Source organism: Triticum dicoccoides, chromosome 2B (assembly GCF_002162155.2).
Source record: "Triticum dicoccoides isolate Atlit2015 ecotype Zavitan chromosome 2B, WEW_v2.0, whole genome shotgun sequence".
Taxonomy (NCBI): Eukaryota; Viridiplantae; Streptophyta; class Magnoliopsida; order Poales; family Poaceae; genus Triticum; species Triticum dicoccoides.
In genome coordinates this window covers 66812764-66817741 of record NC_041383.1, presented here as the reverse complement: position 1 = coordinate 66817741, position 4978 = coordinate 66812764, and the positions used below count along the sequence as shown (strand labels likewise).

At 45.9% G+C, this 4978-nt stretch overlaps 1 long non-coding RNA gene across 1 annotated transcript; it reads right to left on the bottom strand.

Moving 5' to 3' along the window:
- Window positions 1–1144: 1144 nt before the first annotated feature.
- Window positions 1145–2686, bottom strand: LOC119367159. Its single transcript, XR_005176215.1, has 3 exons — window positions 1496–2686; window positions 1310–1412; window positions 1145–1234 (listed from the first exon to the last, which is right to left on the bottom strand). It is a non-coding gene; the product is annotated as an uncharacterized LOC119367159 (long non-coding RNA).
- Between the last annotated feature and the right edge of the window lie 2292 nt (window positions 2687–4978).

Sequence of the window (4978 nt, the reverse complement as noted above, 5' to 3'; positions counted from 1 at the left end):
TCCTATGCCACCGTCCTGAGCCGTCTCAATAATGAAAGCCATCCTCAATTCCACTATTATATACTGTATTCTATAAAAAGGAAAAAACACTAGGGAGCCTTCTGAAGAGGACTCCTGCCGTTTCATTGGACAACTTCAGTAATCACGTGTAATTTACGCACACTGGATGTACCTGAAACTATGAACCAATTAGGTACACATACTCATCTCAAGCAGGATCTGAACACCAATGGAGTTTACCACCACTCCTGTGATCACATATGTATTGCTGAATCTGTCCACGGGAGCCATTTTCCTCGCTTACACAAGTGAATATGTCACTATAATTCCAATTAGAGAGAAGAGCACTCGTCCTCGGCCTGTGTCGCTTATGTACACACAACCTGTTCATGCCCTGTCTTTCATATTTTGAAAACTCAAAACTCGAGAGGACCTATTGCCAGGTCTTACGCTATGTGTCAACAAGCAAGCTTTATATGTGTATAAGCAGCTTAGCCACCCGCTGGTTCATACAACAGGCGCCCTTCTGAGATGCCGAAAGGGAACAAAAAGGAATTTCATAGATTTCTAGTTCATCAGTCATCACAAAGCATGCATGTACTTATCATAACATGAGTACAAAACAATCTGAACATTTCATATGTTTCTAAAACATTTACCCTCATATTGGCAGAAGTCTGAGCTACATCATGAAATCAACAAACGAATACAGTTTCATTTAGAACAAAAATGAGCGGAACTCGCGGATTTTTGACCACAAGAACTCGACGGAAGAACAGGTGCTGGATTGGACGTTGGCAGGCAGCATAAGGTGGCCCTAATGATTCACAGACCTAGGGAACCAAATTAATATTTGTGTTGTTGGTAGGCTAGTAATGGGGTTTAGACTGTAATTAGGTGGCTGTATACTAACTTTGTATCCTGGGTAACTTGCTAGTTGCTATACCCCTGTAAAACTCTTCTCTAATTTCAATGAAATGCTGCATCATGCAGTCTTTTCGTCAAAAAGAAAATTAGAACAAAAAACGTCTAATATTTTGAGACAGAGGGAGTACATTATTTAACTTGTACAAAATAAAATAGGTTCCGCCCAAAAGCAACCACATCATACCAGATTAACACTCCCACATCAGAACAAGACTTCCTCGATCATGAAGTCGGGCACTCACCCATGTTTACCTCTAACCAAGATCACCTCATACCCAATTGACCTCCAGAGATAGTGAAGTTGGTTCTGCACATTCCACCACCATAGGGTCAAAATCGCAAGCAGTATGAGTGCAACACCAAGACTAATCTTAGCGCTCACCAGCTTAAGTTGTTAACCAAGACTGTTCTAATTGTCCAAACTCCTTTATGTAGTCCTCTCCCGTCAGGAAGCCAATGTTGGAACCATGTGCTTGAACCATATCCTGGAAACAGAAACCTCAGTGAGTACTGAAGCTACCATGATTCATTTCAAATTTAGTAATGCTAATCCCTTAGTTACACTCACTTGCTAAAATGCCTGTTGGTACATGACAGGATTTTGTCATAGAAAATCACCACATCTCCTGCATTTGGCTTTTCGTGCTTCAAAACCGGCTTTCCTTCGGAAATTTATCCCCCATATCACCCTACACAATTGTCCTCACCATACGAACTAGCAACCTTAGGTTCACCAACATCTGTCTGGACACTACATCTGTTCCCTCAGACGATTTGCGCCTAAGTTATCAAGCATTGCGTCACTATAAATCATATTCCTTGTTACACTAATTAACCTGTAGATCAACTTCCACATATCTATTGCAAAAATCCCCCCATTAGCAGCAGATGATGTATCATTCTTCGGACACCAGTATTTGTGGGTGCCTCATCGATGCTCTTATCTTCATCATCATCGGAGTTGTCTGATGCTTCAATGTGTTGTGTGGTCCTCAATAACTGGACTCTCTTCCTACATTTCCGGTTCTTTCTGTGGACACATCTCTTGCTATGACGCTTAGTTGTTGGCCTTGCATGCTAGTTAGCTTGAGCGACAACACCTTGGGTCACTGTTTCTGCAGCTACAATTGTTTCCGCAACTTCTCTAGTTGTACACTTGTACCACTTCTTTCAAATTTGGTACCTGACATCAAACAATGACCTCCTCAGAAAAATCGCATATTTCCTCTATATACTAGTTATATGAAAGACCATATCAAAGTTCATAAGCAACTCCAATGGCAGATACCCAAATCAGGCATATGATACATCAACCCTACCTGTGTTCAATTCTGCAACATCCGGATGTTCACCTGGCACTCTTGACATAAAACTTACCTGAACGATTTACCACATGAATTTAACCACTAGTTTATATGATGAAGTTACAACATAATAAATTGCTAAATTTTCTTTTAGCTCACCATCAATGTCATTAAGCATTCATGTATCTACGCACTTCCCATAATATATTGCTAAACTTTCTATCTCTGTACCAGGAAATAAACATCGTACATCAATCTTGTATATAAGATAGTTGGGTTCACAAAACAACAAATCTTAAAAGCACACATCAGGTTACAGGGGCTCTGTGTATCTGATCGGCATGCACGTCGGGACATGGATGAAAGGCAAGTCCATTTCTTCAACAGGCACATCCTTTTTATGAGGCCACACCCGCCAAACTGCCAACAACAACAAGGTATTTCTGGTTGTTGTGTGATACCTACAAAGCACAAACACATGCTGCAGTCAATCCTCAATTCTAAGATGTCGCACTCTTGAAGATCACATTACAATGTTGTGAGCAACTAAGACTGGCGAAATGTGTACGATTTTGCCAGTGAATTTTACAATGTTATAAGCAACTATTACGCGCGCGTGCGAGAACGATCGATTTCCGACAGCGCGTTAGAAACTCAAGTTTCCTTGTAAGAAATCAGGGTGAGGCTAATTAATCAGGCATAGCGGGCCCCCCACCGGTTGAAATCACGGGGCAGAGTTTTATATATGGAAGGAGACACTAGGCCCCACCATTGAAATCACGGGGCATAGTTTTATGGATGGTCTGGACATGTGGGTGGGTCCTGTGCCCTTTCCGACAGTGTCGTACGCGCGATGCCCAGGTTGAGCGTTGCAACGCGCGGCCGCGTATAAGTCTTTTCGAGCAACTCCTGAAGATAGTGTTGCACCTTTTTTTTTTCTTAAGCTGAATTTTATACATCCATCAAATAGCCATTGTATTACGGAATACCAAAATTTGGCCAGTAAAAATCTATCTTCAATGGGGCTGCTTGTACCCCTAGTCGATGGATGAATTGATCCACCATGCCTATATACGAGAACAGTGATCTGGATACGAAAATCACAGCTAGAAGTACGTTCATACCTACGAGTCCATCCACTAACCTGCGGGTTCATCTTGCTGGTGGAGAGCTCGGGCACTTAGTCAGATCCAATTCGAGGGATTTTCTAGGTTCATCAATCAAGACTCTAATTTTGGGGTGAATTTTCCCTTCCTGCCATCAACACTGCTTGGGTCGCACAGATTTGTCCGTCCATGCTCAGCTCTGGGGCCGGTGCGTGCTGCGGCTCGCCCGATGCAGCGGCAACGAGGGGGTAATGAAGGGGCGCCATCGGGACATCGCTATGCTTGACCTCCTCAAGCACCATGAATCTGCTCCGGCAGATGCGGAAACGGGAAGTCAATTGCAGGGAAGGAATTCATCACAAATTTGGTACTACAGGAAAGCGGATCCGTGCGTTACCTTTTAATTGCTGCATCAGAAATTCCATTTCCTCGTCTGTGATGGTCCCGTCGCACGGTGGCTGAGATCCCAGGAGGCCCGACCTCGCTGATGATGGAGTGGTTGCAGGAAGCAGAGCACTGCCAACCCTCCACCTCGTAGTTACTGCCTCTAGGCCAAGAACAACCGGAAAGTGTTTCTCCTGTTCCAAGGATCAGAACGTAGACGAACGTCTTGAGCCACGGCTCGCCTCCCGCAGGCTGACGGCGGTCGGTTCTCCGTTCTTTCCTCGCCGACAGCTCAGAAATCCCCACACACGTATTTCCCAATTTACATCATTAACTCACACCCCGTATCCCACCCACAAATTGACTGCACCGCATCCCAAGGCATCGTTCAACCGTGTCGATAAAGAGCTCATATGTGCTCGCGTGCAGAAACACCGTGTAGCTATCAAACACGTAATAATGAGACCATATTTTTCAAATGGGATCACTATAAAACTCAACGTCAGATTTATAGAATTCGAAAAGAAAGCTTTAATTACCGTCGGATTAGACACACAAATCTAAAAGGGATAATTGTATTCATGCCACTAGTTGTGGCCCACTCGGCTGATTTGCCCCTAGTTTTCGAAAATCCTCGGTTTTGACCAAGTCAGTTTGATCATCTTGTGTTTTTACCCTTCTGTCACGTTTCCGTCCAGCTAGTGATGTTTGACCGTCAGTTGACCATCCATGGACTTTTTGCTGGACCATTTTGCCCCTACTTCCTCGAACTATCGTGAGACACTACCAAGTACGAGGATGAGCTCGTCGGAGCCAAAGGATTCGTAGCCGGAGCTGACCAAATCCTCCTCGTCGGACGAGAGAACGAGAATGAGCTCGCCAGCGCCATTGGTGACGATTCCTTGGCGGATCTTGCCGAATCCGCAGGAAAATGGAGATGGGGCAGTGAGGCATGCAGGTCCCACGGCGGAACATAGCTCGATCCGGGGCTCATGGCGCCATGGCCATGGCGGGGAGGTCCATGTACTTGACGGAGGAGCAGGCAGACGGCAACACGGCGACGAGGTTGGCGCGACTTGTCGCCCTCGGCCTGCAGCCCGGCTAGGATCCGCTTAAGCTGTGCGGAGGTGGTGGAGGAGGCCGCGGCCGCTGCGGCGGAGCCCGGGAGCAGGTCGTCGAGCCCAGCGCCCAGCCTGCGGAGGATGGGGACGGGTCCATTGCGGGCGGTCCGGGGTAGGGGGCAGTGCGGGCGCGCTT